The sequence below is a fragment of the Xiphophorus hellerii genome, chromosome 8, assembly GCF_003331165.1.
Source record: "Xiphophorus hellerii strain 12219 chromosome 8, Xiphophorus_hellerii-4.1, whole genome shotgun sequence".
Taxonomy (NCBI): domain Eukaryota; kingdom Metazoa; phylum Chordata; class Actinopteri; order Cyprinodontiformes; family Poeciliidae; genus Xiphophorus; species Xiphophorus hellerii.
Window position 1 is genome coordinate 27,887,137 of NC_045679.1, and position 16,401 is coordinate 27,903,537.

Genomic DNA, 16,401 nt, shown 5'->3' on the forward strand with positions numbered 1-16,401 from the left:
AGTAGGAGCCAGTAGGAGCCAGTAGGAGCGTACCTGCTCCTCTCTCTCACCTGCACCAGTCAGCCACTGTTCTGGTCAGTAATCAGATTACTCTCTACTCTGGATTCTCTTGTTACTTCCCCACTGTCTCTTTCTCTCTCTCTCTCTCTCTCTTTTACTGCCATCCCTGAGTATTTGTAAGTTTATTGTCTTTTTCATTTAAAGAACTAACTAACTATCAATCAATCAATCAATCAAATGTTATTTGTATAGCACATTTCAGCAGCAAGGCATTTCAAAGTGCTTTACATCATTACAAACACAGAAACACAAAGCAACATAGAATCAACAATCAAAACACGACATTAAGTCAAGTTCCATCAATAAATTTGTAATTGATTACGTTTCAAATACAATTCTGAACAGGTGGGTTTTTAGTCGAGATTTAAAATCAGTGTTTCAGCTGTTTTACAGTTTTCTGGAAGTTTGTTCCAAATTTGTGGTGCATAGATGCTGAAAGCTGCTTCTCCTTGTTTGGTTCTGGGGAACTACTACCTTCCGCCTCCCACTCTGCCTGAATTTGGGTTCAGCCACTGCAATATGACACTCATAGAGCAACTACTGGATTATTTAAACAACACATGTCAGTATTTCTTTATCAAAGTTGTTTTTCTCCAACATGTTGCTCTCCGGAGAGGAGGAAGCAAACGGTGTTTTACACATTTCTATAAATGTTTATTATTGTCTCATCATCTGTGTGAACTGGTTCTCCCCTGAAGCTTTGTTGGCAGCTTGATGTTTGTGCTTCTTGATCCGTGACAGTTTTCACACACAAGTTTGATTTGGACCGACATGGTTGGTGCATCTTTGTTTACTGTGGGAAGGAGAAACAATGTCTGCCCTTCACTGGCTCTCCACTCAAACCAGACTGCTTCCTCCTGTAAAATCTCATTGATGTCATTTTGTTTCTAATAACAATAATAATAATAAAATGCTCCATGCAGTTTTGCATGAGAGTCTGCTGTTTCATATTTAGAATGAAATACAAAACAAAGATCTCTCTTTCTCTGGGTCTAATCTTTTTTATCATCACATTTTAAAACATTATCATTTCTGAGTCCAACAATGGTAACTATCATTCTCATGATAAAAAATTATATTCAATATTTAACTCTGCAGCAGCCTATGCTCCTTATTTTCAAGGCACCAATTTTCTCGTCCGCCTATCATTTGGAAGGTTAACACACACACACATACCCCCCCCCCCCCCCCCCCCCCCCCCCCCCCCCACACACACACACACAATTTTTCAATACAAAATAAAATATGTAAAATGTGTTTTGTACATTTTTATGTTTATATAATCATGCTTCTAAAAATCACATATCTACAGTGACCTGCTTCATGCTTTGTAACTGTTTTTCACTGAATAAAGTTGTTCCATGTTGCTGATGGATGATGTCAGTTCCAGTCTTAACAGTTAATCATTAATTAACGGTTCACCTGTTGAAGACATTTAGGATGAAGTGAAATAAGTGACTCAAACTGTAGCATCATTGTTCTAAGAAGGTTGAAAAAACAAACACTTGTTCAACACTTATTGGCACAAGTTCACTCTCAGTACATTGGTTATTTTGGGTGAGACCTGCATACACTGTACGACTAGTATTTAGGTCAGTTTTTAGTCAACACAAGACAATCACCAGAAAAGAAAACTTTAAACACAATTCAAATCATTAACTAGAAAATTTCTGAAGAAATTTTAACGGGGCCTGCCAAAGTGTGCCTGTTGGTTGGCACACTTCGTGGGCGTTCTGATGCTACAAATTAGCATCAATGCTAAAGTAAGCTACAATGTACTCAATAGCATGTGGAGATTGACAAACATGTTGAGTAACATGGACTTATGCCATTCAGTATGTTGAAATTAGTGTACAAGTTAAAATGAGCCAAACTGCTAACATTAGCCAAAATGCTGTCAGTAGCATGTGGAGCATCACTCCATTCAGTGTACTAAGCATGGCTAATAAATAAGAAAAATAGCTAAAAGCTTCTTTTAGGGAAAAGGCTAATGCTAATGGGGGCAATGAAATGCAAAGGTTTGTGCTAATGTTAATTCACTGTCTTGTGCAGCAGGGCAGTGCAATAACCTGAGAGAAAAAAGATAGTAAAGGCTAATATTAGTTAGCACTACCCTGAGAGGAATATTTAGGCTTTTCTTTTGAAATTCTTTTACAAAACTTAACGCGGTGTCACTGTTGCTCCCCGTGATTAAGCTCATAATTACAACCCTCTGTACTGAATAGCTCTCTGATAGCAGACGGTGTCCATAAACAAGTTTATTAAATATTGTACAATAACTGAAAACAGAGATGTAACTTCTATCATGAATATTGATTAGCCAAAAACCCTCCAAATTACAATGAAATACTTCTACTTCTGGTGGGCGACGGAAGTAAGACCCTTAATCGTTTCCCCAGTAAGCCTCCCAGGAATAAGGTTGATAGAATGTTCAATTCCAATGGTATCAATGACATCAGCGGTTATGACGTCACTCTATGATACCACAAAGGAGTCTCTCTCTTGAATGTAGCTCACAGACAGCATTTTCTCAGACCTGTTCCACAGTTCTATCGCGACAGATCACTCTTCAGAGCACGTTCGAAATTAATTGAAACAAGCGGGATATCGATTCCAGATATTACACGCCTTTCTGAGAAGCAAGAATTTACCACAATATAGACATGAAGCAACAACAGATTGTTTGTGAACATGAGCTTTCATGGGTCGACATGATGGACCTCAACATCCAAGTCGACTACGACGCTGTCATTTTCCCTTTTGAAGGTGACATAGACAGCCCCATTAAACCGGAAGATGAATCAGCAGAGATCCAGGGGGAATCAGGTCCTTCTGGCAACTTTGAGAGTCCAACATCATTGGAAGTCGAGCAGGAAACAACTCCCTCTGCTGGCTTTGAGATCACCCACTCAGTGGAAGTTGTGGAAGAAACAAGCCAACACGTCACTGATCTCACAAAGCAGGTAGACGATCTTAAAAAAGAATTGCAGAGTAAGATTTTTGATCTCCATGAGGAAAGAGACCGAAGGATTGCATATCAGGCTGAAGTCAAATCACAGCAGGAGGAGATTCAAAAACTGCAAAAAATGTTAGTAAAAGAACATCACCTGCGAGTCAAACGTGAACATGAAAGAAACGTGCCAGAGATTAAAGATGTGTCAAAGGTTTCTTGCTCTTCCAAAGTTACAGCCGACAAGAGCATTCTTCAACAGCTGGAGTACTTCAAGAGGGAGGCTGAAAAATACGCCTTCCGCAACAAAGGTCTGATAGAAGTCATGGTTGAAGAATACAGAGTGAGACTTAAATATGAGGAGCAGCTCAAAAGTCACACTGAGCAAGCTTCCAAATTCAAAGCACAGGAAGAAACAATGAAATCTCTGCAGGGTCAGGTTGCAGACCTGAAGGTGAAGTTAAAACTTGCTCAGGAAAACAACCGTCCTAGAGTCTCCACCCAACCAGAGGCCCCCCTGCAAACAGAAGGCTCCCTACAACCAGAGGAGTCCAAGGAAAGACAGACCTCCAATCAATCAGGGAGGTCTGAGGAAAGACAGACCTCCAATCAATCAGGGGTCTCCATGCATAGCGTGGCTCGGCCTTTGCACCGACCCACACCCAGGATGCAATCATTGGAGTCCACGCAAAGCCAAACCTCCACACAAACATGGAGGTCCGAGGAAAGACATACGTCCATGCGACCAACCTCCACTGGTTGCATGAAGGGGCTTCATGTTGGCGTTGGCGTGAAGGCCAATCTATGCCCGGCTCGGCCTTTACGCCGACCCACACCCAGGTGGCACTAACCTAGGTCACTATCCAAACCTAGGTTTTGCTAACACTCGGCATTAATTGCTTGATTAATTGATCTCTCTAAATTGTCCTAAGGTGTGAATGTGTGTGTGCAAGGATAAGTGTGTTAGATGATGGATGAATATTTGTTAAAAGTTTCTGACAGTAGAATATGAAACAGAGAATCTGCGAAAATGCATCTAGCTCTGCTACTGTCCAGAAACAACCAATCAGAACCAAAAGGCAAACCTTTGGTTCTGATTGGTTTCTAATGCGTTGAATGTGTCTCAGCACATTCAACACATTAGACTACTAGTGTACTGCAGCTACACAATTGGCAGAAAAACACCCTAATATTATATCATCATTGTGTATAATAATTTAGAAAACAAAATGCTGTAAAGGTTTGTCAAAACTATTTCGACCCATATTAGAACTTTGCATTGATTTTCCTTCATTTTAGTAGCTGTGATTTTGCCTAATCCACACATTTTCCCTAACCCCAAACAATATTAGTCTATTCCTAACCCTAACCCTATCTAAAACTTAATTAGCATCTTACCTCTAAATGTTACCCCTGACCCAAAGCAATGAGTCCATCATATTAGGACCAAAGCCTGGTCCTAATATGACGGAACTAATGCAGTGTTTCTCAATTCCGGTCCTCAGGCCCCCCTGCCCTTCATGTTTTAGTTGTTCCCCTTCTGCCACATACCTGGATTGAATCTGTGGGTGATTAACAGGCTTCTGCAGTACTTGATGACTGCAGAAGAGGTCATGCTGTTCTGGAACAGCTGTTCTGAAACAGAGACACACCTAAAACATGCAGAGCAGGGGGTTTAAGGACTGGAATTGAGAAGCACTGACCTAATGTGACACTGGACATATAATGGTGCGTTCACACCAAATGCGTTTTGAGCGTCAGGCGCAGCTGGTTTGCATTCAAAGTCTATGTGGAGGCGCGTCGAGGGCCGTTGCGTCGCGCTTCAAGCCTCTAGCGCGGCGCGATTTGAACCGTTTGGAGAGTTTGACACATCTAGCGCATCCAACGCTTCACATAGACTTTGAATATAAACCAGACTCGCCTGACGCTCAAAACGTGTTTGATGTTAATGCATCAGTAGAATGTTCAGTTCTACTGGTAACAATGACATCAGCAGTGATGACATCACTCTTTGATGCATCAAATGAATCTCTCTCTTGAAGTGTAGCACACAGACTGTTTTATCAGACCTGTTCCTGTTTCAGAGTTATAAGTTATAAGTTATGAATCTTTTCCAGGAGTATTGTTAAAATTATTTGAAGGCACAGAATCAGCCCAGTACAGGTTCACATTCTCAGGTTAGAGAGACTCACCTGGTATAAAATTAATTTTATACCATTATACCATTAGTCATTATCATTAACAGATAATGACTAAACCTTCTTAAAAGGAACATGTAGCTGACGATGGTGTAATAAGTGCAAAGTTTGTAGTTTTCTCTTCTTTGTCTCATTTTCATCCGTCTCCATTTACACTCAATTTAACCACAGCAAAGAAGAGAATCTTAAAACCAATCAAAATAACATCAAAGACTCAGAGTTTGCAAACAGAAAATGAGCTACAACATTTAGAGAGAAATGAACAGATGATATTCAAAGCAGAGACAAATATATTACACACTCAGGAGACAGTTATAAGCTCCAAAAATAAACACAAGCCAATGAATAAAAGAGGCAATATAAATGGATTGAATGACAGCATAAATATATGAAAAATATCAATTTAGTCTGCAATGAAGATTAGATACATAATCACATTTATTTTCTTGCTTATTGTCTGATCAGTGTCAAATGAGGTCATCAGAACATTTGTATTGTAATAAATGTTGGAATAACTTCCTTTCCTGGTGATAGCGGTTTGCTTTTATTTGTAGTTTCATTATCAGCATCTCAGAGGCAGAATGAAGACTCCTGTCCAGTGTGTCCGCCTGCAGACATGTTTATTTTCAGAAAATGAGACTCCAGCAATTTGCACTCTGAGGAAATAGAAACCAGTGGGAGCCGAGCGCCGCCGTTATTCATTTCAAATATGCAGTCGCTCAGCAGGAGCACTGAAGCACATATTCACTGAAGCCTGCATCGGGTTATGGTTCTGTTTCAGATCACTGAGGCTCCTGAAGCCTGCTGCAGGGACACCGCCTCCCAAAGCTGCTCAGAACCCTTCAAGTTTTTCACACTTTGCCACCACACCAAACTAAAATGTGTCATCTTTTGTTGTTGAAAGCAGGAGCAAGATGCAGGTAAGAACTTGGTATATTAGAATGTTGAAGATTTAATGGAAAAAAAAATATAAATAAAAATAAAACAACCTTGCTGATCTTGAACAGGCTGAACAGGACATGTAGCACAGACAGGGTAATGGAAAAATCCAGCACTGAACAATAGAAACCAAGACATTAAATACTGAGGCAGGGGGGTGAAAGATGACAAAGGAACCAGGTGAACTAATCAGAGGCGATGTGGAACAGCTGTCCCAGAATGAAAGCATAGAAACTTGAGCAAGAGAGGGAGCTTCACTGAAATACAAAAGGATCTTCAAACCAAGAAGACTAAGACACACCTAGAATAAATCTAAATGCACAAGAAACACAAGAATAAACTAAGAAATTAAAAACAAAAATATTAACTAATGTGGGAACACCTTGCTAAATTAATGAACACAGAGAATTGAATATGGCAAGACCTAACAGAAATTATTAAAACAAAAAACACATACATGAATAAAACCCAAAACCCAACTGCTCAAGGGTGATAGCAAAATGTTTTTGTTGAATTTTATGTGATATACCAACACAAACTAGTGCATAATAATGAAGCAAAACAAAAGAAAAAGGCATTTTCTGCATTTTTTTCATAAATCTAAAAAGTATTATGTTCTTTGTATCCAGCAGCTGAGTCAGTACTTTGTAGAACCAACTCCTGCTGCAGGTGCAGGTTTTAGGGGAAAGTCAAACAGGTTTGACCGTCCGGCTAATTTTCCTTTACAGAATATTGTAACTCGACTTCAGTCAGGACGATCGAGAGCCGCTGAGGATGAGCAGGTTTTAAGTCTTGCCATAGATTCTCGATTGAATTTGACTAGGCACTTCTAACATATTCAAATGCTTTGATCTAAACCATTTCAGTGTAGATCCTGGAAGATGATCCTTCTTTATTCTTGTGTCAAGTCCTTTAAATGGGTTTCTCCCTGTTTGTCCTTTATTGAGCTCCATGAACTCTGAGCAACTTTCTCATCCTTGTTGAACAACAATCTCCTAACAACATGATGCTGCCACCACCATGTTTCACAGCAGCACCTTCTTTCTGTGTCCTATGTGGCTTAAGGCAAACAAGCTTCTGCTGGCTTGTGGAGTGCAGGACTAAAAGTGTTAATGCTTTTCTGGTTAGCGCGCCAAGAAAACCTTTATCCTCTGTCATCTGTGGCTATGCTAACTAGCCTAAGCATTAGTGGCAAGCTGTTGTGCTGAACCAGCTGTAGCTTAGCAGAAAGCTAGTAATGTAATATAATGTAAAACATGTTTTGGTGTTCATTTGTTGTTTACTTCATATGGTAACAGAGTTGCCAGTTGAGAGCTAGTGCCAAACGATGACAAAGTCAGCATTTTGTGAAAAAACATGTCAGAGCTCTTCTATTTCCACATGCAGCGAGGAACATGCCTGTTCTCCAACTCCCAAACCTCCAGGCAGTTTAGCAAAAAGTGGGTATGCAGTGTATGCAACGCATAGGGGCGCTGCATTAGAGGGGGTGCAAAAGCGATGTGGGGAATTTTGTTTCTAGTCAGCATTTTATGTACTTAACAGCTATTTGTGTATGAAATGATCAATAACAGAGGAACAGCACTGATTAGGCGCCCCCCTCCTCTCCTACTAGCTGCTCTACCAGCTCATACAGACCGAGACCGTCAAAAAGTGGTCTGGAGTACAACACTACCTGTGAGAGACGCATATCAACAGATGTCTACTTTTTAAACATGCGTGATATTTTACATTCAACTATAATATACTTGTTGTCTTAATCTATATTTATCTGAAAGCATTTATTGTTGATTTGATGAAAAGGACCACATTTGGTTTATATGGAATGACAGGGATCCACTGATGGCTGTTGTAAAATGACATAAGTAGCACAAAATGACATGCAAAGTCCAAAGTTGCTGAATACAAAAAATATTATAATACTACAATTAACCCCTTATGCTTTTGTTGTTGTTTTTAGACATTTATACAGCTTTTGAAATCAGCAAAACTCAAGAAAGAAGTGCCCAAATGCAGATGTGTTTGTATTTTAAGTCAAACTTTATTTGAAGTACTTTGAACTACATGGAATCACACAATCATAAGCTGGGAGTTTCTCACATGCTTTTACTGCACAAATGGCTTTTCACATAATAAACTATCAAGACAGATTGTCAAATGAAGATTCTCATAAGCTGTACAGTAGTACAGTCTTTGCACCCTCAGTGATAAAACTTTTAAACAATAATTGATAAAAAAAAAAAACAATCATAATAATACGATTTCAAAAACAGTGGTTTTAATATTTTGACAAGAACAAAAAAAAATAAGCGAAAAAAATAATTAGGACCTGACAGAGAAGGAATTAGCTTAACTAGCCACAACAATTCAATTCAGTTTAGCCAAATCCCAACAAATGTTCTCTCAGGGCACAACAAGGAAAAACTCCTTTTTAACAGAGAGAAGCCTCCATCAGAACCGGGCTCACGATGATCAGCCCTCTGCCTCCACCGCTCACATTTTAAATTCAAAATGCTGATGATCCATTTACATGGACTACCGTAATGCCAGCTCCCAGTGTCCAGACGGTTAACATTGATAGTCCATCATGTGAAGTACCAGGATTTAGGTCCCAGTCTTTGCTGGTCTGACTGTTGTTAGCTCTTCTTTATAGCTGTAATTTTGTTGTGCACAAAATATTTTATTGCTTTCCAGTCTCTTCCATTATCTGTTAGGATCTGATTATTATTTAAGAATTTTTGACAGTCCAATTTCCCAGGGATGTTCAGGTTCTTCAAGAAGTCCTTGAAATGCTGGTTGATGATTTTTCTCTCGGTGTCTGACCAGGGTATTCTGGATTTCCCTGTATGTAAAAGAAGGAGGGAAATGAATAAATTGATTACTAAAAATCGCTAACACCAAATCTGGTAAATAGAAGTCAAGAGTTTTATATAGACACTGGAGTATCAGGGAACATTGTTTTGTTGGCTGCAAACAGGTTTTCCTGGTTTCACAACCCCCAGCCAAATGGTAATGCTGCAGATGCCCATTGTTTTCCAGTCCACAGGTGGTCAGCCCAATCTCTTTGATGTTAGAAAGTCAGCAGAATGTGACTCCCATGTGATGCTGTGTGGAATTTTCCGACAAAACTGTTTGAGATTTTATCAATAGGTCGGAAACCCATCCCCCATTTGGGAGAGGGACTTTGTGCCATTATTCATGCTGTAATTCCTGTAAATAAAAGAGAAGTCTTGCAGACATATTGTATGTGATTTCTCCCTCTGCAGAGATCAGCTGATTTGGGATTAGCACTCTGGTGTTAGGATCCAGAGGTAATAGGAAGGGAGGCACTCAACCTGGGGCTGGAGCAATCTGATTGAAGATCAGCTTCTTTACTATTTTTAATACTGCAAACAGTATCCCATATAGTGAATTGAATAACATACCTGTTTTGCTTGATGGCAATGGCAAGAGTCGGAGCGGAAAACAACTTCAGAAGGACCGAAACTGTACCCTCAACATTTCTCTCCTTAACACTTTGAGTTATTTGTACCAACAAAATTAAGCAAAATGTGATTCTGGGGCCCTCTAGTTCTGCTAACAATGTAGACTGGCTGCAGTCAGCAGTCTGATCATTAGACCATTCACACACCTGCTATAAACTTATTGCATCTCTGGCAGTGCTGTTTACATTACATACATGTATAATATAGGATACATTTATTGGCCAACTGATATATCGACCAGTTGATTTCTGGGCGCTGATTGCCTTCATTTTGGGGGATCGTGATTGGTCGATACTCACATGTGAATCCCATCTTAGGCCAGTTTGGTTTGGTCTGTTTTACTTTATAAATAAAATCCTTCAAAAACTTATTTTACTAACTCATGTAATCTTTGTTTAGCTACATTTATTTGATGATTTGAAATATTTAAGTTAGTTAAAAAAAACAAAAGAGAAGATATATATTAAGTGAATACTTAAAAAAAACAATATTAGCAAAACAAAGTGAACACAAGGTTTATGTTTCTCTGTAGAAGATATTTTCTTGTTTCAAAATTAACTGAGCACCAAAGATGGTAAAATCTAGATTGTATCTTCTACAGTATGGTCTGTCACTGAGGTTTTTAGTTTCAGGTGATTTAATTACACTGTAATAAAAAAAAGAGTCAAATTATAATTGTTCAATATTTCTCAGTCATGCACATCATCTTTGCTCTTATACACTCAAGAAGCCTATTACTTCTGCATAGTAACAATATCTGGCCCATCAGAGATCTGACACACACACACACACACACACACACACCCACACACCCACACGCACACAAACACACACACACACACACACACCCCATGAACATTGAATCCTGAGATCTGATGAGAGGAGATCTCACTTCAACAGTATATTACTTTCCTGTCCTCAGGCTCAATTCCAATCGGAGCCAGCTGCTGATAAACTGGCTATGATATCAACTGCACAACACACGCCTCACAGACACACACACCCCTACACACACACCCCCACACATTAAAACACTTTGGTTGCCACTGCAGGCATACACACAGAATTACCTACATATTAAACTTTTACTTCAAAAGCACACAGGGAAATAATGCAGGATGTACAGATAGTCTCTCAGGCAGACTGGGGGTGAGGGTGGAGGAAGGGGGGGTTGGTTCATTTCAACCCCCATCGGCTGGGGGGGGATGATGGAGGCTAGATAGAGCACAGTTTGGGTGGAGCAGGAGATCATGGAGAGCTGGGGGGTGGAAAGATGCTGCAGCACACACAGAGGGCAGACATGATGTATAAACAAGTGTTTGTTCTTCCAGATGTTTGCAGTGCATTTCGTCTTCACACTCAGTTACCATCTGGTTCATCATCTGACGCACCAGCCTCTGCATCACGTTGGATCACATTGTTCAATGTATTTCACCAAATGTGATTAAAAAAATCTCCGTCTCCCTTCCATCATCAGAGGATGAAAAACAGTGAGATTTGTCTTAGACAAACTGAAAAAGGGTTTTCTGACATCAAACATTTGTTTGGTGTATGAATGAAGTAACTGCTGCTCAGGGTGTGGTGGTGGGTGAGTCTTTTGTTTTAACTCAACTGTATTTCATTAAATGAAACATAAAAACATTAATTTTAATGAATTGTTGTATTTATGTCATTTTACAATCTCCTGAAGGACAGAAGGTGTAGAACATAAAACCAGACATAATGGAGATGGTATAACTAGTTTTTAATATGGTTGTTGATTCAAAAGATAGTGTTTTATCTAAAATCATTGTGTTTATGAGCTGCATTCATAATCACCACAAAATGAGTGTAATGAGCCTGTCTGACTTTTTATGAGAGCATTTTAGCTGTTTGGTGAAACAGCCTGAGGAATACATGAGACCCTAACCCTAACCCTAACCCTAACTACAGGAGCGTTTTGTGATGAGACCTCAAGTACTGAAAGGTGATGAGGATGGAAATGAACTTTGTTTCATCTGCAATCAGGAAAACTTGTGGAGCTGCAGCTGCTTCTTCATCCTGCAGGTGAACATTTAATGTTTAACTTTATGAAATAATTATATACTTCAGCTTCTCAGGCTGATTAATTAGCTTTGATTATATTCATCATGTGTAGTTTATACATAAAAATGTATCTTCATCCTATGCATTTGGGAAGGTGATGAGTGACAGAATGCCTTTACAATGCACTCTGGACATTTTGAACACCTAGTTAGGACTTTTGGCTTAACTGACGCCTCAGTATTTTTCAGGCACTAGTTAACAATGTCCTCAGGGACATTCTGAACAGATTTGTCTTTGCCTACTTAGATCAGTTTTTCCCAACCCTGGTCCTCAAGGCACACTGCCCTGCACGGTTTAGGCATTCCCCTGCTGGCTGGCTAACAGGGTGTTACTGAATTGCAATCAACTGAGTGGGGTGTGTTGAAGCCGGGGAACATCTAAAACCTGCAGGTCAGTGTGCCTTGAGGACCAGGGTTGGGGAAAAAACTGACCTAGATGACATCCTGATCTCCGTCAACTGTTGAAGCAACATGTCAGAAATGTCCTCCAAAGACGACTCAACACCCCTCTTATGTGATGAACGTGAATTTTATTACTCAGTCCGTCACCTTTCTGGACTTCATTCTGTTTTGACCTCAGGCCTCAGTTAAAATTGTGTTTTTGCATTAAAAACTTCACAAGTCTGGAAGGACTTTTGTTAAGGTGTTGGTGCCAAATGTTAGAGCCATGAAGGACTGAATAGAGGCTGTAAAGGCTGTTAATCCCACAATACACTACATTGACTGACTTTCAGCTTCAACAGGAAGAGGGTCCAGAAAGCAAACGTATCATGAGGAACTTAGAATTAAGGACTGAGACAACAATCATTATCTTTCTGTGGCCCTTCTTTGGAAAGCACAAAGTGTGCAACCCAGGGCCGGCCAAAGGCATAAGCAAACTAAGCAGCCACTTAGGGCCCCAGGGCCACTAAGGGGCCCCCTCACTGGAGCTGATTTTTTTTTTTAAATTTGTGGGTAAGACTTTATTTGATGGGGTGTGCATTAAGACTGATATGATACTGTCATAAACATAACACCTCCAACATACTATGTTAGTATGTTAGGAACATACTAACAGGTGTCATGAAGTGTCATTCAGTAAATAATGACACTTTTAATGAGAAGTTACTTTAAAAGTTGGATGACAGGTGTTACTGTCAGGTTTACAGCCTTAAAATAGACAAAAGAAGAGAGACAAATGAATTGGATTTAACTCGCGAGGAGAGCAGAGAGGAGGGTCTGATTTTCACAGTCTTCAAAAACTCGCTCTGAAAATCCTCTCTTGCTTCTCCTCCTTTATTTTGCAATCATGACATCCTAATTTACATTGACCAGCAGCTGTTAAAAGAGGTGACAAAACAAAACCCAGCTGCTAACACACAGTCATAAATCTTTCTATACAATGTAATCTTCCTGTCTGAGGTACATGTGAGGACATCAAAGCAGTTCCTGTGTCTCTCTGGGTCACAAGCTTTGACCTTTTAGCCTTTTGGTGTTTTACTAAGAGCAGTTCTTAGTTTTGTCTCCAGAGTGGCTGGTACCTGCTTCCAATCTGGCATGCTTATCAGTTTCCTGCAGACATCTTTCATAGATTCTAACAGTTCTCAAATATAATGATTAGTATTTATATAGGTTATTATTTTAATTCTGTCAGTTATGTTTATGGCAGTGTCATGTCAGCCTTATGACCCCATCAAATAAAGTGTTACCAAAATGGTAATATATTGAAAGCACAATGTAATTAGTTTCACCTGTAAAGTGTGTTGTAATTGATCTTTCTGTGTTGTGGTAGTCTGATGTGTTTGCAGTACTGTAGTGTGTATGAAGCATGTAATGTACAAAGTGGCAAAGCAGAATAATAAGACATTAAGTAACTAAAAAGTGTACTCCATTAGCAATTATAATAAACCAAAAGTGTTATTGTAGCATACTGTAATCACACTACTAATATATAAAATATGTAATGCCAATATACTTAAAATACATTCTAAGTATATTTTAAATGTAATTCAATCACAAAAATAGTACACTCAAAATATACTAATCAAGTATGTTTATATTACATAAAAAGCAATATACTTAAAGTATACTAAGTTCAACTTAAGTTGTCCATCAAAAGTACGTTGAAGTATGCTTAGTACACTTTAAATTGTAGTTTAGTACAATTTAAATACTATTAAAGTCACTAAGCACAAAATTAGTTGTTCCAAAATGTCACATTTTAAGTTAACTAATCCTAAGTGAACTTGAAGTATACTCATGATTAGTCTGACTTAAAGTATGCTCAAGTATGTTAAATTTAACATATTTAAATTGAACATATTTAGTATATTAATTTTTCACCAGGGTATACTTTTTTCTTTCACCCACATTCATGTTACTCCAGATTAGATTATTCCTTTATATTTCAGAAGGACTTTAATAGAGTGGCAAATTGCAAAATAGGAGAGATGGACTTATTAGATCACTCTACTAATGATTGGAAAAACAGAGAAACTTTTTGGAGATGAAATTCAAGCCTCATCCCCCCCTTCACCGAGATGAAGGCGGAAGGAGTTCGCCCTGCAATCAGTGGATCTTCAATTTGATTCAGCGGTCTGCCTGCCCTGTTTTTATGAATTTATGGTTTTTGTTCTGCTCTGGCTCCCTGAGGGGATTTTTTTGTAATTTTTTTCATAAATACTCTCAACATGATCCCAGCTCCTGTCTGCATCTTGGTCCATCCACAAACTCACACCTCATGACAAAACCTATTGGCTTACAAACGTAACATGCCAACAATTAGAAAATACAATCAATAAAATAAAAGACCCTGAAACCAAAAGAAATTCTCCATGAAGAAATTCAACTTGCTTATTTACAGAAGATCTATATACACACAACCAGAAGCAGGGGGAGAAGGCGTATTTTTCTAAGTGCATTAAATTTACATTTAAAAATGAGTGAAAATCAAAACTTCTGATGAATGGAAAGTTAGATATTGTTTGGAGTTTTTAGCAGAAAGATAATGGAGCAGAGTGGAAGACAGTGCTGTTACCTTAGGAACAACTCTTTCATTGGCTTTCATGACTTTTTAATCCTCTTAATCTGAGCAGACTCAACAGGAGTCATTTCAGACCGAGTTTTGATCCTATAGGCATGTGTGTATTAAGGGTGTTTGTTTGCACAGCTGTGTGTATGTATGCAAATGTGAGTAAAGTCAGAGATTACCGTGAGAAAAAAAGGAGAAAGTGATCTGGAAAAAGTGTTGCGGCAGGAATGAATCTGTTTATGTTTGCCAGGTTGAGAGCTGAAAGGAGTCGTCTTATTTCCGTGGCTTCCCTTCAGCTGCCATCATTTGCCTCACTGGGAGTTGCAGCCAAAGACAACATGAGGAGTTGCTGCAAAACTCCAACCTGTCCTACAGGTGAAACAGACAGACACAGGCTACAGAGACAACCAGTCTAAAGGAAAAGGCTTTTACTGTGACACATCTCCATGGGCCGCCCCTGCTGGCTGTTTCAGCCCCTTGTTAAAGTGGATTTCTTATCAAATTAGTTTTTCTCTAATATTCTGTCAACAGTGCTGCCAGCATTTAGAGGCACTGCTGTCATGTGTTTCATACTCTGAAAAGAGAAGAGACATTTCTAAATGAGAATACCTCTGCCTCAGTCAGAACCGGCTGGTATCATAACGTACAACTAATAAGATCTCTTCATACTGCAATTTGATTAATATTACTACTCATACAAGTGTTAAAGTTTGACTTTCTACTGCAATTGGTAAATTTAGTTCATAGAGTTCAAATCTCTTTGACCTAATTTTATGGCTGGTTGTTATGCAGCAGGAGCACACAACAGATTATAATCTGCTCAGCCTTTGTTGTTAGGGTAGAAAACATTCAACTCAACAGGGGGGCAGGGATAACTAGAGAGGGGTATGAATACTTTTCTAAGTGCCAATTTAAGAGAGCAGGAATACGTGGAAAATCAGCTGTGACTCAGTGGTTCAGACAAACACAACCAGCTGGGTCAAACCGGACAGAACTTCAGGAGATAACTGGCCCACTTAACTGCCTCTACTCCCATACAGCGGCATGTGTGTATATATTTAATGCAGGAAATAAATATGGAACCAAAGCACTATGTTTACTCTGGCGCCTCGATAATCTTATTGGTACATCTATCCTCTGCAAACCAGCAGAGTACAAAAATCTGATGAGACAAAAATCAAAAAGATTGTTACAATAGTAACAATCTTTGTGTTACAATAGTAACAATCTTTGTGTTACAGTAGTAATGATCTTTATGTTACAATAGTAACAATCTTTGTGTTACAGTAGTAATGATCTTTGTGTTACAATAGTAACAATCTTTGTGTTACAATAGTAACAATCTTTGTGTTACAATAGTAATGATCTTTGTGTTACAATAGTAACAATCTTTGTGTTACAGTAGTAATGATCTTTGTGTTACAGTAGTAATGATCTTTGTGTTACAGTAGTAATGATCTTTGTATTACAGTAGTAACGATCTTTTTGACGAATAATAATTTTGCTGTTTGTGAATGAACAGCAGGAATCAGCAAGACTGACAAAATGGCAAGAACAGACAAATTTAGCTCCAGGGTCATTAGATTGTGTCTGATGCTTTTCATCGAGAATTTATATCCACCATCCTCCCACCACCTTTTGCTCTCACACACACACACACACGCCTGCACACCCCAAA

The 16,401-nt window shown here is 38.9% G+C and overlaps 1 long non-coding RNA gene across 1 annotated transcript; it reads right to left on the reverse strand.

The window, feature by feature from the left end:
* Nucleotides 1-771: 771 nt before the first annotated feature.
* On the reverse strand, nucleotides 772-4,611 carry LOC116723809 (uncharacterized). The gene is made up of 3 exons (XR_004340043.1): nucleotides 4,485-4,611; nucleotides 909-914; nucleotides 772-783 (listed from the first exon to the last, which is right to left on the reverse strand). It is a non-coding gene; the product is annotated as an uncharacterized LOC116723809 (long non-coding RNA).
* Between the last annotated feature and the right edge of the window lie 11,790 nt (nucleotides 4,612-16,401).